The 25,570-nt window shown below is 51.5% G+C and overlaps 14 non-coding genes across 14 annotated transcripts; all 14 read left to right on the forward strand.

Moving 5' to 3' along the window:
• The first annotated feature begins 2,434 nt into the window (after window positions 1-2,434).
• Window positions 2,435-2,506, forward strand: Trnah-gug. Its single transcript has one exon. It is a non-coding gene; the product is annotated as a tRNA-His (tRNA).
• Window positions 2,507-4,228: 1,722 nt separating this feature from the next.
• Trnah-gug lies at window positions 4,229-4,300 on the forward strand. The gene has a single exon. It is a non-coding gene; the product is annotated as a tRNA-His (tRNA).
• A 747-nt stretch (window positions 4,301-5,047) lies between these two features.
• On the forward strand, window positions 5,048-5,129 carry Trnal-uag. Its single transcript has one exon. It is a non-coding gene; the product is annotated as a tRNA-Leu (tRNA).
• Window positions 5,130-6,022: 893 nt separating this feature from the next.
• Trnah-gug lies at window positions 6,023-6,094 on the forward strand. The gene has a single exon. It is a non-coding gene; the product is annotated as a tRNA-His (tRNA).
• A 747-nt stretch (window positions 6,095-6,841) lies between these two features.
• Window positions 6,842-6,923, forward strand: Trnal-uag. Its single transcript has one exon. It is a non-coding gene; the product is annotated as a tRNA-Leu (tRNA).
• Window positions 6,924-7,368: 445 nt separating this feature from the next.
• Trnae-cuc lies at window positions 7,369-7,440 on the forward strand. Its single transcript has one exon. It is a non-coding gene; the product is annotated as a tRNA-Glu (tRNA).
• A 386-nt stretch (window positions 7,441-7,826) lies between these two features.
• On the forward strand, window positions 7,827-7,898 carry Trnah-gug. The gene has a single exon. It is a non-coding gene; the product is annotated as a tRNA-His (tRNA).
• Window positions 7,899-8,645: 747 nt separating this feature from the next.
• On the forward strand, window positions 8,646-8,727 carry Trnal-uag. Its single transcript has one exon. It is a non-coding gene; the product is annotated as a tRNA-Leu (tRNA).
• Window positions 8,728-12,982: 4,255 nt separating this feature from the next.
• Trnah-gug lies at window positions 12,983-13,054 on the forward strand. The gene has a single exon. It is a non-coding gene; the product is annotated as a tRNA-His (tRNA).
• A 1,722-nt stretch (window positions 13,055-14,776) lies between these two features.
• Trnah-gug lies at window positions 14,777-14,848 on the forward strand. Its single transcript has one exon. It is a non-coding gene; the product is annotated as a tRNA-His (tRNA).
• A 747-nt stretch (window positions 14,849-15,595) lies between these two features.
• Window positions 15,596-15,677, forward strand: Trnal-uag. Its single transcript has one exon. It is a non-coding gene; the product is annotated as a tRNA-Leu (tRNA).
• Window positions 15,678-19,929: 4,252 nt separating this feature from the next.
• Trnah-gug lies at window positions 19,930-20,001 on the forward strand. Its single transcript has one exon. It is a non-coding gene; the product is annotated as a tRNA-His (tRNA).
• A 747-nt stretch (window positions 20,002-20,748) lies between these two features.
• Window positions 20,749-20,830, forward strand: Trnal-uag. The gene has a single exon. It is a non-coding gene; the product is annotated as a tRNA-Leu (tRNA).
• Window positions 20,831-25,086: 4,256 nt separating this feature from the next.
• Trnah-gug lies at window positions 25,087-25,158 on the forward strand. The gene has a single exon. It is a non-coding gene; the product is annotated as a tRNA-His (tRNA).
• Window positions 25,159-25,570: the final 412 nt, after the last annotated feature.

Below are 25,570 nucleotides of genomic sequence, written 5' to 3' on the forward strand. Positions count from 1 at the left end.
GTCCATGTTTGCCGGAAGCTAGTGCAGGTGTTGACCATTCCGTTTCGTCGGATGTTTCCGCCGCGACCCCGGATCCCGCATGTGGACCGGCGCGGGTGGTGTCGGATACAGAACTTGACCCTCCTACGTCACCGGCGGCTGAAGCTCCCTTGCCCGTCAGCCGACGCAAGTTACGCGTTCAGCCGAACGTTAATGCTGTTCGTAAAAAACCGAAACGTAAGGGATCCGCGGAACGGGGTAGCAGTCCCCCTCCCTCGGATGCCTCCGTCACCCCTGGTATGGACTGTGACGCTGGTGCGTCGGTGTAGGTGATTTGTTTTCTCGCTTTTCTGTCTATGGTTCAAGCATACACCTTTCTTACCTTAAATGTTAACCGTATTGAGTCCGACGTTCGCATTGCCTCTTTGCGGCAGTTTATTTACGACGCCTGTGCGGACGTAGTGTTTTTGCAGGAAGTGTTGTTTTCTGATCTCTCTCAACCTGGATTTCAAACTGCTTTTAATGTCGCGCCGGAATATTCAACAGGAACTGCTCTTTTCTTTCGAGAGGGCATTCCTATTACTGACATTGAATTCCTTGACTCTGGCCGTGGGATTGGTTGTCGTCTTTTTGATCTCCGCCTCGTTGTTTTGTATGCCCCCTCTGGTTCGGGTCACACTGTGGCTCGATCGCGCTTTTATAAAGAAGAGCTTATTTATCTTTTGCGCCAGAGTCCTCGGAGTCTCCTGCTCGGAGGCGATTTTAATTGTGTTTTACGCCCTGCAGACCAGTCCCCCAATTTTAATTATTGCCGTGATTTACATGACTTAGTTCGTACGATGCATCTGCGTGATGTCTGGGAACACAAATATCCAACCCTGGTGAAATATACGTTTTTTACCGGGTCCTCATGCAGTAGACTCGACAGATTCTATTTATCTGATTTTTTATGTGATAAAATTCTTTCTGTCGATGTTATTCCTACTAGTTTTTCTGACCATTGTGCTTTTACTGCAACTGTAAATCTTAGTCGCCAACCTGCAAAACTTTATCGTTCCCAGTGGATGTTAAATGTTTCCCACCTTGCCGACAGTGCTATGGATGATGTTATAAGTGGCGTGTGGGAGCGATGTCTTCGCTCTGTCCCGCGATACCCCTCCTTGCTGGTTTGGTGGACTGCGTTTGCCAAGCCCAAGATTCGTCAGACTTTGATTTTCTACTGTGCTGCTAGGACGCGTGATTTTAAGAACACGTATGAATATTACTACTCTGTCCTGCGTGAACTATATGACGCGGCGGGTACCTCTCCACTGCGGATCCATGATGTTCGTCGTATTAAAGCCAAGCTCTTGAGCCTTAAACGACGACAGATGGATGGTCTGCGAGTTAAGTCGAAACCTCACTCTCTTGTTGAAGGTGAACTGACATCCTTGTACCACCTGCTACGGCATCAGACTCGTCGTCGTCGCTCCTTCATCTCTTCTCTTACGGTGGATGATGGGCGACAGCTTAGTGCACAGGAGGAAATGGTTCGTGCTCTTCATCAGTATTACACTAGTCTCTATTCTGCCGATGATTCTGGTGAGTCTCTTTCGGATGATGTCTTTGGGGATCTAACTGCGACGATCGCGCCTGACGCGAACGGCGAATTTCTCCGGGAGTTCCAGGTAGATGATGTTTTCGATTTTATTGCTCGCTCTCCGTCCAGTAAATCGCCGGGTCCAGACGGCCTGCCTAAAGAATTTTATCTCCGTTTTTGGCCTCTTTTGGGTGGCATTTTTACGCAGATTTTAAATGAGATTGTCAGAGGGATGGATGTGCCTGCCGATTTTAAAGTAGGGAAAATTGTTTTAATTCCGAAGTCCTCTGGTCGTTTATCTGCTGCCAATCTTCGTCCGCTCACATTGCTGAATTTTGACTATAAGACAGCTGCTAGAAAAAAAAAAGAAAAAAAAAAAAAAAAAAAAGTGGCTAGGATACCTGGCTATCACCCAGGAAAAAAAAAAAAAAAGTGGCTAGGATACCTGGCTCTCACCCAGGAGGCCCGGGTTCGATTCCCGGTACCGGAATTGCGCGTTTTTGTTGCTCCTCCTATGCGACTTGTCTCGACTTTGCTCGACTGACGCTACGCTGACGCGTGCAGAAAGCTACGTTAAGTATGACTCGCGGCAACACCTGACGGCGAGAGAGATGCGGCGTCTATCCACTTGTTATCGAGCCACATACCGGTACCTGTAGTCAAGAGGCTTGGAGGACTGCAAGACATTGCCACGGAGGTGAATGCAGCTAACCACTGTAGTTAGAGTCCTGACAGCGCAGGCACGTTCATTTGCTCGTATACATGTGATGGAGACCGTGTCTGACACTGCTGTGGCGTACACCTTGGCCTAGGCTTTGCTGGGTATCGCCACTTGCATTGCAGCCAGCTGCCTTCGCGGGCGCCTCCGTGGCCATGGCCGTGATCGTCTAGTGGTTAGGACATTGCGTTGTGGCCGCAATAACCCAGGTTCGAATCCTGGTCACGGCAATTTTGAAAGTTTTGCCTTGCTGCCGTTGCAATGGCGAGTACTCGAAATGACAGTACTCTCTTGATTTTTTCACTCGTGTTCCGCAGGCCGCAGTTAGCACTACCACTTCATCCCCAACACGTAATGTCGCCTCCCAGAGCGCAGACGTCCGCTGCTCTCTGTAGTCGAAAAGGGCAGTCGTTTGAAGTGCGATGGATGAGCAGCCAGTCGCAGCAGAACAGGAAGCTGTGGCGTGCACTGTTTCTACAAATGCTAGGAACACTGGCGCACCAAGCAGCGCATGTAGCGTGGCCGAGCGCTTTAAGGCGCTGGTTTAAGGCACCAGTCTCTCTGTAGGCGCGGTTTCGAATCCCGTAGCTGCCGGGGGTTTTGATGTGATCGCGTTAACCTGCCGCTTTTCCTTCAAGTGTAACCTCCTTGAGCTCACATATGTTTGATACATGGAGCATTCTAGCTCCGCCTGACAGTTACAGCTACGATACTTTAGTGGTTAAGGAAAGCGCAGGTTCGAAACCTGGTCACGGCACGAAAACGTCTCTTGACGCTGTCTCCTTAACTGCGACAGCTACAGACAAGTGGCGTCGCTACCGTACGGCGGGCACGGCTTTTTCTTGCTGTGGATGGCCTAAAGAGACGCTTCCAGTGGGAGAGCAGTGGAAATACATGGCACGGCGATTGCCAAGATACTTCCATTTCGAAGTGATCTTTGTAGTACAAACGAAACGTTTTGCCGCTGCTGATCCAACGGTAACGTGGCCGAGCGGTCTAAGGCGCTGGTTTTAGGCACCAGTCTCTCCGGAGGCATGGGTTCGAATCCCACCCTTGCCACTTTTTACGTCTCATTTTTGTGCCGTTGCGGTGTGTTCTCGTGGGGTAGGACGCAGCTCTTGTGACGCGCGTGTTGTGTAGGTAGCGTGGCCGACCGGTCTAAGGCGCTGGTTTCAGACACCATTCTCTTCGGAGGCGTGGGTTACAATCCCACAGCTGCCGAACGTGTAATGTTTCCTGTGTCGAAGGCAGATGCACTCATTGCCCGCAAAGGAAACAGCACAACAAGGCGTGAGCGTCTGCTTGGTGAATTGTCGTAGAACAGTGCGTGGTGCAACGACAGGATTTGTAGGCACCGTTTGCTCTCATCATTGCTGGCGTTCGTCTCCACGAAATGCGTCCGGAGCACGCCGTTCTATAACGCGAGAGAGTGGATTTTTTACAGTTGTCGTCAGTTAACCGTGGGCGGCTGCTGCGTTCGCTGGAAGGAGCACTGCCGTCGTTATCCGGTGTGGTCTAGTGGCTAGGGTACCTGGATCTCACCCAGGAGGCCACGCTTCGGTTCCCGATACCGGAATTGCGCGTTTTTGTAGCTCCTCTTATTCGACTTTACTCGACTGACGCTACGCTGACGCGTGCAGAAAGCTACGTTAAGTATGACTCGCGGCAACACCTGACGGCGAGAGAGATGCGGCGTCTATCCACTTGTTATCGAGCCACATACCGGTACCTGTAGTCAAGAGGCTTGGAGGACTGCAAGACATTGCCACGGAGGTGAATGCAGCTAACCACTGTAGTTAGAGTCCTGACAGCGCAGGCACGTTCATTTGCTCGTATACATGTGATGGAGACCGTGTCTGACACTGCTGTGGCGTACACCTTGGCCTAGGCTTTGCTGGGTATCGCCACTTGCATTGCAGCCAGCTGCCTTCGCGGGCGCCTCCGTGGCCATGGCCGTGATCGTCTAGTGCTTAGGACATTGCGTTGTGGCCGCAATAACCCAGGTTCGAATCCTGGTCACGGCAATTTTGAAAGTTTTGCCTTGCTGCCGTTGCAATGGCGAGTACTCGAAATGACAGTACTCTCTTGATTTTTTCACTCGTGTTCCGCAGGCCGCAGTTAGCACTACCACTTCATCCCCAACACGTAATGTCGCCTCCCAGAGCGCAGACGTCCGCTGCTCTCTGTAGTCGAAAAGGGCAGTCGTTTGAAGTGCGATGGATGAGCAGCCAGTCGCAGCAGAACAGGAAGCTGTGGCGTGCACTGTTTCTACAAATGCTAGGAACACTGGCGCACCAAGCAGCGCATGTAGCGTGGCCGAGCGCTTTAAGGCGCTGGTTTAAGGCACCAGTCTCTCTGTAGGCGCGGTTTCGAATCCCGTAGCTGCCGGGGGTTTTGATGTGATCGCGTTAACCTGCCGCTTTTCCTTCAAGTGTAACCTCCTTGAGCTCACATATGTTTGATACATGGAGCATTCTAACTCCGTCTGACAGTTACAGCTACGATACTTTAGTGGTTAAGGAAAGCCCAGGTTCGAAACCTGGTCACGGCACGAAAACGTCTCTTGACGCTGTCTCCTTAACTGCGACAGCTACAGACAAGTGGCGTCGCTACCATACGGCGGGCACGGCTTTTTCTTGCTGTGGATGGCCTAAAGAGACGCTTCCAGTGGGAGAGCAGTGGAAATACATGGCACGGCGATTGCCAAGATACTTCCATTTCGAAGTGATCTTTGTAGTACAAACGAAACGTTTTGCCGCTGCTGGTCCAACGGTAACGTGGCCGAGAGGTCTAAGGCGCTGGTTTTAGGCACCAGTCTCTCCGGAGGCGTGGGTTCGAATCCCACCGTTGCCACTTTTTACGTCTCATTTTTGTGCCGTTGCGGTGTGTTCTCGTGGGGTAGGACGCAGCTCTTGTGACGCGCGTGTTGTGTAGGTAGCGTGGCCGAGCGGTCTAAGGCGCTGGTTTCAGGCACCATTCTCTTCGGAGGCGTGGGTTCCAATCCCACAGCTGCCGAACGTGTAATGTTTCCTGTGTCGAAGGCAGATGCACTCATTGCCCGCAAAGGAAACAACACAACAACGCGTGAGCGTCTGCTTGGTGAATTGTCGTAGAACAGTGCGTGGTGCAACGACAGGATTTGTAGGCACCTTTTGCTCTCATCATTGCTGGCGTTCGTCTCCACGAAATGCGTCCGGAGCACGCCGTTCTATAACGCGAGAGAGTGGATTTTTTACAGTTGTCGTCACTTAACCGTGGGCGGCTGCTGCGTTCGCTGGAAGGAGCACTGCCGTCGTTATCCGGTGTGGTCTAGTGGCTAGGGTAGCTGGATCTCACCCAGGAGGCCACGCTTCGGTTCCCGATACCGGAATTGCGCGTTTTTGTAGCTCCTCTTATTCGACTTTACTCGACTGACGCTACGCTGACGCGTGCAGAAAGCTACGTTAAGTATGACTCGCGGCAACACCTGACGGCGAGAGAGATGCGGCGTCTATCCACTTGTTATCGAGCCACATACCGGTACCTGTAGTCAAGAGGCTTGGAGGACTGCAAGACATTGCCACGGAGGTGAATGCAGCTAACCACTGTAGTTAGAGTCCTGACAGCGCAGGCACGTTCATTTGCTCGTATACATGTGATGGAGACCGTGTCTGACACTGCTGTGGCGTACACCTTGGCCTAGGCTTTGCTGGGTATCGCCACTTGCATTGCAGCCAGCTGCCTTCGCGGGCGCCTCCGTGGCCATGGCCGTGATCGTCTAGTGGTTAGGACATTGCGTTGTGGCCGCAATAACCCAGGTTCGAATCCTGGTCACGGCAATTTTGAAAGTTTTGCCTTGCTGCCGTTGCAATGGCGAGTACTCGAAATGACAGTACTCTCTTGATTTTTTCACTCGTGTTCCGCAGGCCGCAGTTAGCACTACCACTTCATCCCCAACACGTAATGTCGCCTCCCAGAGCGCAGACGTCCGCTGCTCTCTGTAGTCGAAAAGGGCAGTCGTTTGAAGTGCGATGGATGAGCAGCCAGTCGCAGCAGAACAGGAAGCTGTGGCGTGCACTGTTTCTACAAATGCTAGGAACACTGGCGCACCAAGCAGCGCATGTAGCGTGGCCGAGCGCTTTAAGGCGCTGGTTTAAGGCACCAGTCTCTCTGTAGGCGCGGTTTCGAATCCCGTAGCTGCCGGGGGTTTTGATGTGATCGCGTTAACCTGCCGCTTTTCCTTCAAGTGTAACCTCCTTGAGCTCACATATGTTTGATACATGGAGCATTCTAACTCCGTCTGACAGTTACAGCTACGATACTTTAGTGGTTAAGGAAAGCCCAGGTTCGAAACCTGGTCACGGCACGAAAACGTCTCTTGACGCTGTCTCCTTAACTGCGACAGCTACAGACAAGTGGCGTCGCTACCATACGGCGGGCACGGCTTTTTCTTGCTGTGGATGGCCTAAAGAGACGCTTCCAGTGGGAGAGCAGTGGAAATACATGGCACGGCGATTGCCAAGATACTTCCATTTCGAAGTGATCTTTGTAGTACAAACGAAACGTTTTGCCGCTGCTGGTCCAACGGTAACGTGGCCGAGAGGTCTAAGGCGCTGGTTTTAGGCACCAGTCTCTCCGGAGGCGTGGGTTCGAATCCCACCGTTGCCACTTTTTACGTCTCATTTTTGTGCCGTTGCGGTGTGTTCTCGTGGGGTAGGACGCAGCTCTTGTGACGCGCGTGTTGTGTAGGTAGCGTGGCCGAGCGGTCTAAGGCGCTGGTTTCAGGCACCATTCTCTTCGGAGGCGTGGGTTCCAATCCCACAGCAGCCGAACGTGTAATGTTTCCTGTGTCGAAGGCAGATGCACTCATTGCCCGCAAAGGAAACAACACAACAACGCGTGAGCGTCTGCTTGGTGAATTGTCGTAGAACAGTGCGTGGTGCAACGACAGGATTTGTAGGCACCTTTTGCTCTCATCATTGCTGGCGTTCGTCTCCACGAAATGCGTCCGGAGCACGCCGTTCTATAACGCGAGAGAGTGGATTTTTTACAGTTGTCGTCAGTTAACCGTGGGCGGCTGCTGCGTTCGCTGGAAAGAGCACTTCCGTCGTTATCCGGTTTGGTCTAGTGGCTAGGATACCTGGCTCTCAACGAGGAGGCCCGGGTTCGATTCCCGGTACCGGACTTGCGCGTTTTTCTTGCTCCTCCTATGCGACTTGTCTCGACTTTGCTCGACTGACGCTACGCTGACGCGTGCAGAAAGCTACGTTAAGTATGACTCGCGGCAACACCTGACGGCGAGAGAGATGCGGCGTCTATCCACTTGTTATCGAGCCACATACCGGTACCTGTAGTCAAGAGGCTTGGAGGACTGCAAGACATTGCCACGGAGGTGAATGCAGCTAACCACTGTAGTTAGAGTCCTGACAGCGCAGGCACGTTCATTTGCTCGTATACATGTGATGGAGACCGTGTCTGACACTGCTGTGGCGTACACCTTGGCCTAGGCTTTGCTGGGTATCGCGACTTGCATTGCAGCCAGCTGCCTTCGCGGGCGCCTCCGTGGCCATGGCCGTGATCGTCTAGTGGTTAGGACATTGCGTTGTGGCCGCAATAACCCAGGTTCGAATCCTGGTCACGGCAATTTTGAAAGTTTTGCCTTGCTGCCGTTGCAATGGCGAGTACTCGAAATGACAGTACTCTCTTGATTTTTTCACTCGTGTTCCGCAGGCCGCAGTTAGCACTACCACTTCATCCCCAACACGTAATGTCGCCTCCCAGAGCGCAGACGTCCGCTGCTCTCTGTAGTCGAAAAGGGCAGTCGTTTGAAGTGCGATGGATGAGCAGCCAGTCGCAGCAGAACAGGAAGCTGTGGCGTGCACTGTTTCTACAAATGCTAGGAACACTGGCGCACCAAGCAGCGCATGTAGCGTGGCCGAGCGCTTTAAGGCGCTGGTTTAAGGCACCAGTCTCTCTGTAGGCGCGGTTTCGAATCCCGTAGCTGCCGGGGGTTTTGATGTGATCGCGTTAACCTGCCGCTTTTCCTTCAAGTGTAACCTCCTTGAGCTCACATATGTTTGATACATGGAGCATTCTAACTCCGTCTGACAGTTACAGCTACGATACTTTAGTGGTTAAGGAAAGCCCAGGTTCGAAACCTGGTCACGGCACGAAAACGTCTCTTGACGCTGTCTCCTTAACTGCGACAGCGACAGACAAGTGGCGTCGCTACCATACGGCGGGCACGGCTTTTTCTTGCTGTGGATGGCCTAAAGAGACGCTTCCAGTGGGAGAGCAGTGGAAATACATGGCACGGCGATTGCCAAGATACTTCCATTTCGAAGTGATCTTTGTAGTACAAACGAAACGTTTTGCCGCTGCTGGTCCAACGGTAACGTGGCCGAGAGGTCTAAGGCGCTGGTTTTAGGCACCAGTCTCTCCGGAGGCGTGGGTTCGAATCCCACCGTTGCCACTTTTTACGTCTCATTTTTGTGCCGTTGCGGTGTGTTCTCGTGGGGTAGGACGCAGCTCTTGTGACGCGCGTGTTGTGTAGGTAGCGTGGCCGACCGGTCTAAGGCGCTGGTTTCAGACACCATTCTCTTCGGAGGCGTGGGTTACAATCCCACAGCTGCCGAACGTGTAATGTTTCCTGTGTCGAAGGCAGATGCACTCATTGCCCGCAAAGGAAACAACACAACAACGCGTGAGCGTCTGCTTGGTGAATTGTCGTAGAACAGTGCGTGGTGCAACGACAGGATTTGTAGGCACCTTTTGCTCTCATCATTGCTGGCGTTCGTCTCCACGAAATGCGTCCGGAGCACGCCGTTCTATAACGCGAGAGAGTGGATTTTTTACAGTTGTCGTCAGTTAACCGTGGGCGGCTGCTGCGTTCGCTGGAAAGAGCACTGCCGTCGTTTGTCCGGTGTGGTCTAGTGGTGAGTTCCGCTTTAGACGCCGTGCAGTGTGGACGTGCCTAGTCTTCCGCTCCGCCGTGGCGTTACGTATAGTGGACTATCGTTGTTTACGTGTTGTGTTGCAACTTCTGTGAGTGTTTCTCCGTCGTTGTTTCGTACCTTGTGTTACTTTCTGTCCTTAGTTCAGTGTGTTGTGTGTAGCGGTTTCGACCGCCTATTTTGAAAATGTCGTCCCAGGTTATTCCTCGTCAGGCTACAGTTAGTTTTACTTTCGACAAGTCAACCCGCAATGTGCAACCTAGTTCCCTTGAGATTCATGATTGGTTGGTAGATACCTTTGGTGTTCATTCGGATCAGGTGCACACTGCTTATTTTGATACCGAACTGTATGTTTTCTTTGTTAAGTTCATGGACCCACTTCAGGTTGATAAAATTCTTTCTAAATATGGTCATCAAGTTCTGTTTCGGCATCGGGATGATTCTGTAAGTACCGTTCTGCTTTCCAATGCTTCCATCACGTATACCAATGTTCGTGTTTACAACCTTCCACCGGAGGTGGATAATGTCTATCTTAAGGAGGGTCTACAAAAGTATGGTGATGTAAAGAGCATTCGCCTTGAACGCTGGTCAAGCCAACATCGCCTGCAATGTTACAGTGGTATTCGTTCAGTCGAAATGCACATTAAGCAGAATATTCCATCTCACCTGCAGATCGGTGGATATCGTGTCCATGTAACATATAGTGGTCAGGTTGGCACCTGTTTTTTGTGCAATGAAAGTGGTCACGTGCGTACTGACTGTCCGCGGAGGGTTTTTGTTTTAAAAAATTCTCTCGAACAGCGTCGCAAGTTAACGGTCGCTGACCTCGTTGCAGGTGGTTCTGCTCTTGGTGTAGCACAGTCCAGTGGTAGTAGCGCCCCGCCACAGGTTTTGCGCACCCCTGACACAGAATTTCCTCCTTTGCGTGCTAAATCTGATGTTGTTCCGTCTGTCCCTCAGGTGGGTGTGCCACTTTTGAATAATAAGAGGCGTCGCCCACACGATGGAAATAGTACGGATGAGGATCTCCCTGAGATGCCCCAGTCCGAGCGACCGGCATCCTCCGAGCCACTGTGTACTGTAGCTGCTCCCTGCCCTCCTGAGGTAGCGGTTCCGGTGGCGGCTGCTGGCCCCCCTCCGGCCTCCGACGCAGCTTCTCTCGAGTCGGGTCGTCGGTCGGGCCTGTTGGCGCCGTCTTCCAAACCGACTTCGATGTCACAACAAGTGGAGCCGCGACAACTTCCTGCTTCGCTGCCCCATACCTCTGCCAGCGGAGCTGCTCCGCTTCCTTCCAACTCTGCGGCCTCGGACCTTCCTGCTCACGTTTCGCCTCCGTGCAGTCCATGTTTGCCGGAAGCTAGTGCAGGTGTTGACCATTCCGTTTCGTCGGATGTTTCCGCCGCGACCCCGGATCCCGCATGTGGACCGGCGCGGGTGGTGTCGGATACAGAACTTGACCCTCCTACGTCACCGGCGGCTGAAGCTCCCTTGCCCGTCAGCCGACGCAAGTTACGCGTTCAGCCGAACGTTAATGCTGTTCGTAAAAAACCGAAACGTAAGGGATCCGCGGAACGGGGTAGCAGTCCCCCTCCCTCGGATGCCTCCGTCACCCCTGGTATGGACTGTGACGCTGGTGCGTCGGTGTAGGTGATTTGTTTTCTCGCTTTTCTGTCTATGGTTCAAGCATACACCTTTCTTACCTTAAATGTTAACCGTATTGAGTCCGACGTTCGCATTGCCTCTTTGCGGCAGTTTATTTACGACGCCTGTGCGGACGTAGTGTTTTTGCAGGAAGTGTTGTTTTCTGATCTCTCTCAACCTGGATTTCAAACTGCTTTTAATGTCGCGCCGGAATATTCAACAGGAACTGCTCTTTTCTTTCGAGAGGGCATTCCTATTACTGACATTGAATTCCTTGACTCTGGCCGTGGGATTGGTTGTCGTCTTTTTGATCTCCGCCTCGTTGTTTTGTATGCCCCCTCTGGTTCGGGTCACACTGTGGCTCGATCGCGCTTTTATAAAGAAGAGCTTATTTATCTTTTGCGCCAGAGTCCTCGGAGTCTCCTGCTCGGAGGCGATTTTAATTGTGTTTTACGCCCTGCAGACCAGTCCCCCAATTTTAATTATTGCCGTGATTTACATGACTTAGTTCGTACGATGCATCTGCGTGATGTCTGGGAACACAAATATCCAACCCTGGTGAAATATACGTTTTTTACCGGGTCCTCATGCAGTAGACTCGACAGATTCTATTTATCTGATTTTTTATGTGATAAAATTCTTTCTGTCGATGTTATTCCTACTAGTTTTTCTGACCATTGTGCTTTTACTGCAACTGTAAATCTTAGTCGCCAACCTGCAAAACTTTATCGTTCCCAGTGGATGTTAAATGTTTCCCACCTTGCCGACAGTGCTATGGATGATGTTATAAGTGGCGTGTGGGAGCGATGTCTTCGCTCTGTCCCGCGATACCCCTCCTTGCTGGTTTGGTGGACTGCGTTTGCCAAGCCCAAGATTCGTCAGACTTTGATTTTCTACTGTGCTGCTAGGACGCGTGATTTTAAGAACACGTATGAATATTACTACTCTGTCCTGCGTGAACTATATGACGCGGCGGGTACCTCTCCACTGCGGATCCATGATGTTCGTCGTATTAAAGCCAAGCTCTTGAGCCTTAAACGACGACAGATGGATGGTCTGCGAGTTAAGTCGAAACCTCACTCTCTTGTTGAAGGTGAACTGACATCCTTGTACCACCTGCTACGGCATCAGACTCGTCGTCGTCGCTCCTTCATCTCTTCTCTTACGGTGGATGATGGGCGACAGCTTAGTGCACAGGAGGAAATGGTTCGTGCTCTTCATCAGTATTACACTAGTCTCTATTCTGCCGATGATTCTGGTGAGTCTCTTTCGGATGATGTCTTTGGGGATCTAACTGCGACGATCGCGCCTGACGCGAACGGCGAATTTCTCCGGGAGTTCCAGGTAGATGATGTTTTCGATTTTATTGCTCGCTCTCCGTCCAGTAAATCGCCGGGTCCAGACGGCCTGCCTAAAGAATTTTATCTCCGTTTTTGGCCTCTTTTGGGTGGCATTTTTACGCAGATTTTAAATGAGATTGTCAGAGGGATGGATGTGCCTGCCGATTTTAAAGTAGGGAAAATTGTTTTAATTCCGAAGTCCTCTGGTCGTTTATCTGCTGCCAATCTTCGTCCGCTCACATTGCTGAATTTTGACTATAAGACAGCTGCTAGAAAAAAAAAAGAAAAAAAAAAAAAAAAAAAAAGTGGCTAGGATACCTGGCTATCACCCAGGAAAAAAAAAAAAAAAGTGGCTAGGATACCTGGCTCTCACCCAGGAGGCCCGGGTTCGATTCCCGGTACCGGAATTGCGCGTTTTTGTTGCTCCTCCTATGCGACTTGTCTCGACTTTGCTCGACTGACGCTACGCTGACGCGTGCAGAAAGCTACGTTAAGTATGACTCGCGGCAACACCTGACGGCGAGAGAGATGCGGCGTCTATCCACTTGTTATCGAGCCACATACCGGTACCTGTAGTCAAGAGGCTTGGAGGACTGCAAGACATTGCCACGGAGGTGAATGCAGCTAACCACTGTAGTTAGAGTCCTGACAGCGCAGGCACGTTCATTTGCTCGTATACATGTGATGGAGACCGTGTCTGACACTGCTGTGGCGTACACCTTGGCCTAGGCTTTGCTGGGTATCGCCACTTGCATTGCAGCCAGCTGCCTTCGCGGGCGCCTCCGTGGCCATGGCCGTGATCGTCTAGTGGTTAGGACATTGCGTTGTGGCCGCAATAACCCAGGTTCGAATCCTGGTCACGGCAATTTTGAAAGTTTTGCCTTGCTGCCGTTGCAATGGCGAGTACTCGAAATGACAGTACTCTCTTGATTTTTTCACTCGTGTTCCGCAGGCCGCAGTTAGCACTACCACTTCATCCCCAACACGTAATGTCGCCTCCCAGAGCGCAGACGTCCGCTGCTCTCTGTAGTCGAAAAGGGCAGTCGTTTGAAGTGCGATGGATGAGCAGCCAGTCGCAGCAGAACAGGAAGCTGTGGCGTGCACTGTTTCTACAAATGCTAGGAACACTGGCGCACCAAGCAGCGCATGTAGCGTGGCCGAGCGCTTTAAGGCGCTGGTTTAAGGCACCAGTCTCTCTGTAGGCGCGGTTTCGAATCCCGTAGCTGCCGGGGGTTTTGATGTGATCGCGTTAACCTGCCGCTTTTCCTTCAAGTGTAACCTCCTTGAGCTCACATATGTTTGATACATGGAGCATTCTAGCTCCGCCTGACAGTTACAGCTACGATACTTTAGTGGTTAAGGAAAGCGCAGGTTCGAAACCTGGTCACGGCACGAAAACGTCTCTTGACGCTGTCTCCTTAACTGCGACAGCTACAGACAAGTGGCGTCGCTACCGTACGGCGGGCACGGCTTTTTCTTGCTGTGGATGGCCTAAAGAGACGCTTCCAGTGGGAGAGCAGTGGAAATACATGGCACGGCGATTGCCAAGATACTTCCATTTCGAAGTGATCTTTGTAGTACAAACGAAACGTTTTGCCGCTGCTGATCCAACGGTAACGTGGCCGAGCGGTCTAAGGCGCTGGTTTTAGGCACCAGTCTCTCCGGAGGCATGGGTTCGAATCCCACCCTTGCCACTTTTTACGTCTCATTTTTGTGCCGTTGCGGTGTGTTCTCGTGGGGTAGGACGCAGCTCTTGTGACGCGCGTGTTGTGTAGGTAGCGTGGCCGACCGGTCTAAGGCGCTGGTTTCAGACACCATTCTCTTCGGAGGCGTGGGTTACAATCCCACAGCTGCCGAACGTGTAATGTTTCCTGTGTCGAAGGCAGATGCACTCATTGCCCGCAAAGGAAACAGCACAACAAGGCGTGAGCGTCTGCTTGGTGAATTGTCGTAGAACAGTGCGTGGTGCAACGACAGGATTTGTAGGCACCGTTTGCTCTCATCATTGCTGGCGTTCGTCTCCACGAAATGCGTCCGGAGCACGCCGTTCTATAACGCGAGAGAGTGGATTTTTTACAGTTGTCGTCAGTTAACCGTGGGCGGCTGCTGCGTTCGCTGGAAGGAGCACTGCCGTCGTTATCCGGTGTGGTCTAGTGGCTAGGGTACCTGGATCTCACCCAGGAGGCCACGCTTCGGTTCCCGATACCGGAATTGCGCGTTTTTGTAGCTCCTCTTATTCGACTTTACTCGACTGACGCTACGCTGACGCGTGCAGAAAGCTACGTTAAGTATGACTCGCGGCAACACCTGACGGCGAGAGAGATGCGGCGTCTATCCACTTGTTATCGAGCCACATACCGGTACCTGTAGTCAAGAGGCTTGGAGGACTGCAAGACATTGCCACGGAGGTGAATGCAGCTAACCACTGTAGTTAGAGTCCTGACAGCGCAGGCACGTTCATTTGCTCGTATACATGTGATGGAGACCGTGTCTGACACTGCTGTGGCGTACACCTTGGCCTAGGCTTTGCTGGGTATCGCCACTTGCATTGCAGCCAGCTGCCTTCGCGGGCGCCTCCGTGGCCATGGCCGTGATCGTCTAGTGCTTAGGACATTGCGTTGTGGCCGCAATAACCCAGGTTCGAATCCTGGTCACGGCAATTTTGAAAGTTTTGCCTTGCTGCCGTTGCAATGGCGAGTACTCGAAATGACAGTACTCTCTTGATTTTTTCACTCGTGTTCCGCAGGCCGCAGTTAGCACTACCACTTCATCCCCAACACGTAATGTCGCCTCCCAGAGCGCAGACGTCCGCTGCTCTCTGTAGTCGAAAAGGGCAGTCGTTTGAAGTGCGATGGATGAGCAGCCAGTCGCAGCAGAACAGGAAGCTGTGGCGTGCACTGTTTCTACAAATGCTAGGAACACTGGCGCACCAAGCAGCGCATGTAGCGTGGCCGAGCGCTTTAAGGCGCTGGTTTAAGGCACCAGTCTCTCTGTAGGCGCGGTTTCGAATCCCGTAGCTGCCGGGGGTTTTGATGTGATCGCGTTAACCTGCCGCTTTTCCTTCAAGTGTAACCTCCTTGAGCTCACATATGTTTGATACATGGAGCATTCTAACTCCGTCTGACAGTTACAGCTACGATACTTTAGTGGTTAAGGAAAGCCCAGGTTCGAAACCTGGTCACGGCACGAAAACGTCTCTTGACGCTGTCTCCTTAACTGCGACAGCGACAGACAAGTGGCGTCGCTACCATACGGCGGGCACGGCTTTTTCTTGCTGTGGATGGCCTAAAGAGACGCTTCCAGTGGGAGAGCAGTGGAAATACATGGCACGGCGATTGCCAAGATACTTCCATTTCGAAGTGATCTTTGTAGTACAAACGAAACGTTTTGCCGCTGCTGGTCCAACGGTAACGTGGCCGAGAGGTCTAAGGCGCTGGTTTTAGGCACCAGTCTCTCCGGAGGCGTGGGTTCGAATCCCACCGTTGCCACTTTTTACGTCTCATTTTTGTGCCGTTGCGGTGTGTTCTCGTGGGGTAGGACGCAGCTCTTGTGACGCGCGTGTTGTGTAGGTAGCGTGGCCGAGCGGTCTAAGGCGCTGGTTTCAGGCACCATTCTCTTCGGAGGCGTGGGTTCCAATCCCACAGCTGCCGAACGTGTAATGTTTCCTGTGTCGAAGGCAGATGCACTCATTGCCCGCAAAGGAAACAACACAACAACGCGTGAGCGTCTGCTTGGTGAATTGTCGTAGAACAGTGCGTGGTGCAACGACAGGATTTGTAGGCACCTTTTGCTCTCATCATTGCTGGCGTTCGTCTCCACGAAATGCGTCCGGAGCACGCCGTTCTATAACGCGAGAGAGTGGATTTTTTACAGTTGTCGTCAGTTAACCGTGGGCGGCTGCTGCGTTCGCTGGAAAGAGCACTGCCGTCGTTTGTCCGGTGTGGTCTAGTGGTGAGTTCCGCTTTAGACGCCGTGCAGTGTGGACGTGCCTAGTCTTCCGCTCCGCCGTGGCGTTACGTATAGTGGACTATCGTTGTTTACGTGTTGTGTTGCAACTTCTGTGAGTGTTTCTCCGTCGTTGTTTCGTACCTTGTGTTACTTTCTGTCCTTAGTTCAGTGTGTTGTGTGTAGCGGTTTCGACCGCCTATTTTGAAAATGTCGTCCCAGGTTATTCCTCGTCAGGCTACAGTTAGTTTTACTTTCGACAAGTCAACCCGCAATGTGCAACCTAGTTCCCTTGAGATTCATGATTGGTTGGTAGATACCTTTGGTGTTCATTCGGATCAGGTGCACACTGCTTATTTTGATACCGAACTGTATGTTTTCTTTGTTAAGTTCATGGACCCACTTCAGGTTGATAAAATTCTTTCTAAATATGGTCATCAAGTTCTGTTTCGGCATCGGGATGATTCTGTAAGTACCGTTCTGCTTTCCAATGCTTCCATCACGTATACCAATGTTCGTGTTTACAACCTTCCACCGGAGGTGGATAATGTCTATCTTAAGGAGGGTCTACAAAAGTATGGTGATGTAAAGAGCATTCGCCTTGAACGCTGGTCAAGCCAACATCGCCTGCAATGTTACAGTGGTATTCGTTCAGTCGAAATGCACATTAAGCAGAATATTCCATCTCACCTGCAGATCGGTGGATATCGTGTCCATGTAACATATAGTGGTCAGGTTGGCACCTGTTTTTTGTGCAATGAAAGTGGTCACGTGCGTACTGACTGTCCGCGGAGGGTTTTTGTTTTAAAAAATTCTCTCGAACAGCGTCGCAAGTTAACGGTCGCTGACCTCGTTGCAGGTGGTTCTGCTCTTGGTGTAGCACAGTCCAGTGGTAGTAGCGCCCCGCCACAGGTTTTGCGCACCCCTGACACAGAATTTCCTCCTTTGCGTGCTAAATCTGATGTTGTTCCGTCTGTCCCTCAGGTGGGTGTGCCACTTTTGAATAATAAGAGGCGTCGCCCACACGATGGAAATAGTACGGATGAGGATCTCCCTGAGATGCCCCAGTCCGAGCGACCGGCATCCTCCGAGCCACTGTGTACTGTAGCTGCTCCCTGCCCTCCTGAGGTAGCGGTTCCGGTGGCGGCTGCTGGCCCCCCTCCGGCCTCCGACGCAGCTTCTCTCGAGTCGGGTCGTCGGTCGGGCCTGTTGGCGCCGTCTTCCAAACCGACTTCGATGTCACAACAAGTGGAGCCGCGACAACTTCCTGCTTCGCTGCCCCATACCTCTGCCAGCGGAGCTGCTCCGCTTCCTTCCAACTCTGCGGCCTCGGACCTTCCTGCTCACGTTTCGCCTCCGTGCAGTCCATGTTTGCCGGAAGCTAGTGCAGGTGTTGACCATTCCGTTTCGTCGGATGTTTCCGCCGCGACCCCGGATCCCGCATGTGGACCGGCGCGGGTGGTGTCGGATACAGAACTTGACCCTCCTACGTCACCGGCGGCTGAAGCTCCCTTGCCCGTCAGCCGACGCAAGTTACGCGTTCAGCCGAACGTTAATGCTGTTCGTAAAAAACCGAAACGTAAGGGATCCGCGGAACGGGGTAGCAGTCCCCCTCCCTCGGATGCCTCCGTCACCCCTGGTATGGACTGTGACGCTGGTGCGTCGGTGTAGGTGATTTGTTTTCTCGCTTTTCTGTCTATGGTTCAAGCATACACCTTTCTTACCTTAAATGTTAACCGTATTGAGTCCGACGTTCGCATTGCCTCTTTGCGGCAGTTTATTTACGACGCCTGTGCGGACGTAGTGTTTTTGCAGGAAGTGTTGTTTTCTGATCTCTCTCAACCTGGATTTCAAACTGCTTTTAATGTCGCGCCGGAATATTCAACAGGAACTGCTCTTTTCTTTCGAGAGGGCATTCCTATTACTGACATTGAATTCCTTGACTCTGGCCGTGGGATTGGTTGTCGTCTTTTTGATCTCCGCCTCGTTGTTTTGTATGCCCCCTCTGGTTCGGGTCACACTGTGGCTCGATCGCGCTTTTATAAAGAAGAGCTTATTTATCTTTTGCGCCAGAGTCCTCGGAGTCTCCTGCTCGGAGGCGATTTTAATTGTGTTTTACGCCCTGCAGACCAGTCCCCCAATTTTAATTATTGCCGTGATTTACATGACTTAGTTCGTACGATGCATCTGCGTGATGTCTGGGAACACAAATATCCAACCCTGGTGAAATATACGTTTTTTACCGGGTCCTCATGCAGTAGACTCGACAGATTCTATTTATCTGATTTTTTATGTGATAAAATTCTTTCTGTCGATGTTATTCCTACTAGTTTTTCTGACCATTGTGCTTTTACTGCAACTGTAAATCTTAGTCGCCAACCTGCAAAACTTTATCGTTCCCAGTGGATGTTAAATGTTTCCCACCTTGCCGACAGTGCTATGGATGATGTTATAAGTGGCGTGTGGGAGCGATGTCTTCGCTCTGTCCCGCGATACCCCTCCTTGCTGGTTTGGTGGACTGCGTTTGCCAAGCCCAAGATTCGTCAGACTTTGATTTTCTACTGTGCTGCTAGGACGCGTGATTTTAAGAACACGTATGAATATTACTACTCTGTCCTGCGTGAACTATATGACGCGGCGGGTACCTCTCCACTGCGGATCCATGATGTTCGTCGTATTAAAGCCAAGCTCTTGAGCCTTAAACGACGACAGATGGATGGTCTGCGAGTTAAGTCGAAACCTCACTCTCTTGTTGAAGGTGAACTGACATCCTTGTACCACCTGCTACGGCATCAGACTCGTCGTCGTCGCTCCTTCATCTCTTCTCTTACGGTGGATGATGGGCGACAGCTTAGTGCACAGGAGGAAATGGTTCGTGCTCTTCATCAGTATTACACTAGTCTCTATTCTGCCGATGATTCTGGTGAGTCTCTTTCGGATGATGTCTTTGGGGATCTAACTGCGACGATCGCGCCTGACGCGAACGGCGAATTTCTCCGGGAGTTCCAGGTAGATGATGTTTTCGATTTTATTGCTCGCTCTCCGTCCAGTAAATCGCCGGGTCCAGACGGCCTGCCTAAAGAATTTTATCTCCGTTTTTGGCCTCTTTTGGGTGGCATTTTTACGCAGATTTTAAATGAGATTGTCAGAGGGATGGATGTGCCTGCCGATTTTAAAGTAGGGAAAATTGTTTTAATTCCGAAGTCCTCTGGTCGTTTATCTGCTGCCAATCTTCGTCCGCTCACATTGCTGAATTTTGACTATAAGACAGCTGCTAGAAAAAAAAAGAAAAAAAAAAAAAAAAAAAAGTGGCTAGGATACCTGGCTATCACCCAGGAAAAAAAAAAAAAAGTGGCTAGGATACCTGGCTCTCACCCAGGAGGCCCGGGTTCGATTCCCGGTACCGGAATTGCGCGTTTTTGTTGCTCCTCCTATGCGACTTGTCTCGACTTTGCTCGACTGACGCTACGCTGACGCGTGCAGAAAGCTACGTTAAGTATGACTCGCGGCAACACCTGACGGCGAGAGAGATGCGGCGTCTATCCACTTGTTATCGAGCCACATACCGGTACCTGTAGTCAAGAGGCTTGGAGGACTGCAAGACATTGCCACGGAGGTGAATGCAGCTAACCACTGTAGTTAGAGTCCTGACAGCGCAGGCACGTTCATTTGCTCGTATACATGTGATGGAGACCGTGTCTGACACTGCTGTGGCGTACACCTTGGCCTAGGCTTTGCTGGGTATCGCCACTTGCATTGCAGCCAGCTGCCTTCGCGGGCGCCTCCGTGGCCATGGCCGTGATCGTCTAGTGGTTAGGACATTGCGTTGTGGCCGCAATAACCCAGGTTCGAATCCTGGTCACGGCAATTTTGAAAGTTTTGCCTTGCTGCCGTTGCAATGGCGAGTACTCGAAATGACAGTACTCTCTTGATTTTTTCACTTGTGTTCCGCAGGCCGCAGTTAGCACTACCACTTCATCCCCAACACGTAATGTCGCCTCCCAGAGCGCAGACGTCCGCTGCTCTCTGTAGTCGAAAAGGGCAGTCGTTTGAAGTGCGATGGATGAGCAGCCAGTCCCAGCAGAACAGGAAGCTGTGGCGTGCACTGTTTCTACAAATGCTAGGAACACTGGCGCACCAAGCAGCGCATGTAGCGTGGCCGAGCGCTTTAAGGCGCTGGTTTAAGGCACCAGTCTCTCTGTAGGCGCGGTTTCGAATCCCGTAGCTGCCGGGGGTTTTGATGTGATCGCGTTAACCTGCCGCTTTTCCTTCAAGTGTAACCTCCTTGAGCTCACATATGTTTGATACATGGAGCATTCTAGCTCCGCCTGACAGTTACAGCTACGATACTTTAGTGGTTAAGGAAAGCGCAGGTTCGAAACCTGGTCACGGCACGAAAACGTCTCTTGACGCTGTCTCCTTAACTGCGACAGCTACAGACAAGTGGCGTCGCTACCGTACGGCGGGCACGGCTTTTTCTTGCTGTGGATGGCCTAAAGAGACGCTTCCAGTGGGAGAGCAGTGGAAATACATGGCACGGCGATTGCCAAGATACTTCCATTTCGAAGTGATCTTTGTAGTACAAACGAAACGTTTTGCCGCTGCTGATCCAACGGTAACGTGGCCGAGCGGTCTAAGGCGCTGGTTTTAGGCACCAGTCTCTCCGGAGGCGTGGGTTCGAATCCCACCGTTGCCACTTTTTACGTCTCATTTTTGTGCCGTTGCGGTGTGTCCTCGTGGGGTAGGACGCAGCTCTTGTGACGCGCGTGTTGTGTAGGTAGCGTGGCCGAGCGGTCTAAGGCGCTGGTTTCAGGCACCATTCTCTTCGGAGGCGTGGGTTCCAATCCCACAGCTGCCGAACGTGTAATGTTTCCTGTGTCGAAGGCAGATGCACTCATTGCCCGCAAAGGAAACAGCACAACAAGGCGTGAGCGTCTGCTTGGTGAATTGTCGTAGAACAGTGCGTGGTGCAACGACAGGATTTGTAGGCACCTTTTGCTCTCATCATTGCTGGCGTTCGTCTCCACGAAATGCGTCCGGAGCACGCCGTTCTATAACGCGAGAGAGTGGATTTTTTACAGTTGTCGTCAGTTAACCGTGGGCGGCTGCTGCGTTCGCTGGAAAGAGCACTGCCGTCGTTTGTCCGGTGTGGTCTAGTGGTGAGTTCCGCTTTAGACGCCGTGCAGTGTGGACGTGCCTAGTCTTCCGCTCCGCCGTGGCGTTACGTATAGTGGACTATCGTTGTTTACGTGTTGTGTTGCAACTTCTGTGGGTGTTTCTCCGTCGTTGTTTCGTACCTTGTGTTACTTTCTGTCCTTAGTTCAGTGTGTTGTGTGTAGCGGTTTCGACCGCCTATTTTGAAAATGTCGTCCCAGGTTATTCCTCGTCAGGCTACAGTTAGTTTTACTTTCGACAAGTCAACCCGCAATGTGCAACCTAGTTCCCTTGAGATTCATGATTGGTTGGTAGATACCTTTGGTGTTCATTCGGATCAGGTGCACACTGCTTATTTTGATACCGAACTGTATGTTTTCTTTGTTAAGTTCATGGACCCACTTCAGGTTGATAAAATTCTTTCTAAATATGGTCATCAAGTTCTGTTTCGGCATCGGGATGATTCTGTAAGTACCGTTCTGCTTTCCAATGCTTCCATCACGTATACCAATGTTCGTGTTTACAACCTTCCACCGGAGGTGGATAATGTCTATCTTAAGGAGGGTCTACAAAAGTATGGTGATGTAAAGAGCATTCGCCTTGAACGCTGGTCAAGCCAACATCGCCTGCAATGTTACAGTGGTATTCGTTCAGTCGAAATGCACATTAAGCAGAATATTCCATCTCACCTGCAGATCGGTGGATATCGTGTCCATGTAACATATAGTGGTCAGGTTGGCACCTGTTTTTTGTGCAATGAAAGTGGTCACGTGCGTACTGACTGTCCGCGGAGGGTTTTTGTTTTAAAAAATTCTCTCGAACAGCGTCGCAAGTTAACGGTCGCTGACCTCGTTGCAGGTGGTTCTGCTCTTGGTGTAGCACAGTCCAGTGGTAGTAGCGCCCCGCCACAGGTTTTGCGCACCCCTGACACAGAATTTCCTCCTTTGCGTGCTAAATCTGATGTTGTTCCGTCTGTCCCTCAGGTGGGTGTGCCACTTTTGAATAATAAGAGGCGTCGCCCACACGATGGAAATAGTACGGATGAGGATCTCCCTGAGATGCCCCAGTCCGAGCGACCGGCATCCTCCGAGCCACTGTGTACTGTAGCTGCTCCCTGCCCTCCTGAGGTAGCGGTTCCGGTGGCGGCTGCTGGCCCCCCTCCGGCCTCCGACGCAGCTTCTCTCGAGTCGGGTCGTCGGTCGGGCCTGTTGGCGCCGTCTTCCAAACCGACTTCGATGTCACAACAAGTGGAGCCGCGACAACTTCCTGCTTCGCTGCCCCATACCTCTGCCAGCGGAGCTGCTCCGCTTCCTTCCAACTCTGCGGCCTCGGACCTTCCTGCTCACGTTTCGCCTCCGTGCAGTCCATGTTTGCCGGAAGCTAGTGCAGGTGTTGACCATTCCGTTTCGTCGGATGTTTCCGCCGCGACCCCGGATCCCGCATGTGGACCGGCGCGGGTGGTGTCGGATACAGAACTTGACCCTCCTACGTCACCGGCGGCTGAAGCTCCCTTGCCCGTCAGCCGACGCAAGTTACGCGTTCAGCCGAACGTTAATGCTGTTCGTAAAAAACCGAAACGTAAGGGATCCGCGGAACGGGGTAGCAGTCCCCCTCCCTCGGATGCCTCCGTCACCCCTGGTATGGACTGTGACGCTGGTGCGTCGGTGTAGGTGATTTGTTTTCTCGCTTTTCTGTCTATGGTTCAAGCATACACCTTTCTTACCTTAAATGTTAACCGTATTGAGTCCGACGTTCGCATTGCCTCTTTGCGGCAGTTTATTTACGACGCCTGTGCGGACGTAGTGTTTTTGCAGGAAGTGTTGTTTTCTGATCTCTCTCAACCTGGATTTCAAACTGCTTTTAATGTCGCGCCGGAATATTCAACAGGAACTGCTCTTTTCTTTCGAGAGGGCATTTCTATTACTGACATTGAATTCCTTGACTCTGGCCGTGGGATTGGTTGTCGTCTTTTTGATCTCCGCCTCGTTGTTTTGTATGCCCCCTCTGGTTCGGGTCACACTGTGGCTCGATCGCGCTTTTATAAAGAAGAGCTTATTTATCTTTTGCGCCAGAGTCCTCGGAGTCTCCTGCTCGGAGGCGATTTTAATTGTGTTTTACGCCCTGCAGACCAGTCCCCCAATTTTAATTATTGCCGTGATTTACATGACTTAGTTCGTACGATGCATCTGCGTGATGTCTGGGAACACAAATATCCAACCCTGGTGAAATATACGTTTTTTACCGGGTCCTCATGCAGTAGACTCGACAGATTCTATTTATCTGATTTTTTATGTGATAAAATTCTTTCTGTCGATGTTATTCCTACTAGTTTTTCTGACCATTGTGCTTTTACCGCAACTGTAAATCTTAGTCGCCAACCTGCAAAACTTTATCGTTCCCAGTGGATGTTAAATGTTTCCCACCTTGCCGACAGTGCTATGGATGATGTTATAAGTGGCGTGTGGGAGCGATGTCTTCGCTCTGTCCCGCGATACCCCTCCTTGCTGGTTTGGTGGACTGCGTTTGCCAAGCCCAAGATTCGTCAGACTTTGATTTTCTACTGTGCTGCTAGGACGCGTGATTTTAAGAACACGTATGAATATTACTACTCTGTCCTGCGTGAACTATATGACGCGGCGGGTACCTCTCCACTGCGGATCCATGATGTTCGTCGTATTAAAGCCAAGCTCTTGAGCCTTAAACGACGACAGATGGATGGTCTGCGAGTTAAGTCGAAACCTCACTCTCTTGTTGAAGGTGAACTGACATCCTTGTACCACCTGCTACGGCATCAGACTCGTCGTCGTCGCTCCTTCATCTCTTCTCTTACGGTGGATGATGGGCGACAGCTTAGTGCACAGGAGGAAATGGTTCGTGCTCTTCATCAGTATTACACTAGTCTCTATTCTGCCGATGATTCTGGTGAGTCTCTTTCGGATGATGTCTTTGGGGATCTAACTGCGACGATCGCGCCTGACACGAACGGCGAATTTCTCCGGGAGTTCCAGGTAGATGATGTTTTCGATTTTATTGCTCGCTCTCCGTCCAGTAAATCGCCGGGTCCAGACGGCCTGCCTAAAGAATTTTATCTCCGTTTTTGGCCTCTTTTGGGTGGCATTTTTACGCAGATTTTAAATGAGATTGTCAGAGGGATGGATGTGCCTGCCGATTTTAAAGTAGGGAAAATTGTTTTAATTCCGAAGTCCTCTGGTCGTTTATCTGCTGCCAATCTTCGTCCGCTCACATTGCTGAATTTTGACTATAAGACAGCTGCTAGAAAAAAAAAAGAAAAAAAAAAAAAAAAAAAAAGTGGCTAGGATACCAGGCTATCACCCAGGAAAAAAAAAAAAAAAAGTGGCTAGGATACCTGGCTCTCACCCAGGAGGCCCGGGTTCGATTCCCGGTACCGGAATTGCGCGTTTTTGTTGCTCCTCCTATGCGACTTGTCTCGACTTTGCTCGACTGACGCTACGCTGACGCGTGCAGAAAGCTACGTTAAGTATGACTCGCGGCAACACCTGACGGCGAGAGAGATGCGGCGTCTATCCACTTGTTATCGAGCCACATACCGGTACCTGTAGTCAAGAGGCTTGGAGGACTGCAAGACATTGCCACGGAGGTGAATGCAGCTAACCACTGTAGTTAGAGTCCTGACAGCGCAGGCACGTTCATTTGCTCGTATACATGTGATGGAGACCGTGTCTGACACTGCTGTGGCGTACACCTTGGCCTAGGCTTTGCTGGGTATCGCCACTTGCATTGCAGCCAGCTGCCTTCGCGGGCGCCTCCGTGGCCATGGCCGTGATCGTCTAGTGGTTAGGACATTGCGTTGTGGCCGCAATAACCCAGGTTCGAATCCTGGTCACGGCAATTTTGAAAGTTTTGCCTTGCTGCCGTTGCAATGGCGAGTACTCGAAATGACAGTACTCTCTTGATTTTTTCACTCGTGTTCCGCAGGCCGCAGTTAGCACTACCACTTCATCCCCAACACGTAATGTCGCCTCCCAGAGCGCAGACGTCCGCTGCTCTCTGTAGTCGAAAAGGGCAGTCGTTTGAAGTGCGATGGATGAGCAGCCAGTCGCAGCAGAACAGGAAGCTGTGGCGTGCACTGTTTCTACAAATGCTAGGAACACTGGCGCACCAAGCAGCGCATGTAGCGTGGCCGAGCGCTTTAAGGCGCTGGTTTAAGGCACCAGTCTCTCTGTAGGCGCGGTTTCGAATCCCGTAGCTGCCGGGGGTTTTGATGTGATCGCGTTAACCTGCCGCTTTTCCTTCAAGTGTA

This window comes from Schistocerca piceifrons, unplaced genomic scaffold (assembly GCF_021461385.2).
Source record: "Schistocerca piceifrons isolate TAMUIC-IGC-003096 unplaced genomic scaffold, iqSchPice1.1 HiC_scaffold_687, whole genome shotgun sequence".
NCBI lineage: Eukaryota > Metazoa > Arthropoda > Insecta > Orthoptera > Acrididae > Schistocerca > Schistocerca piceifrons.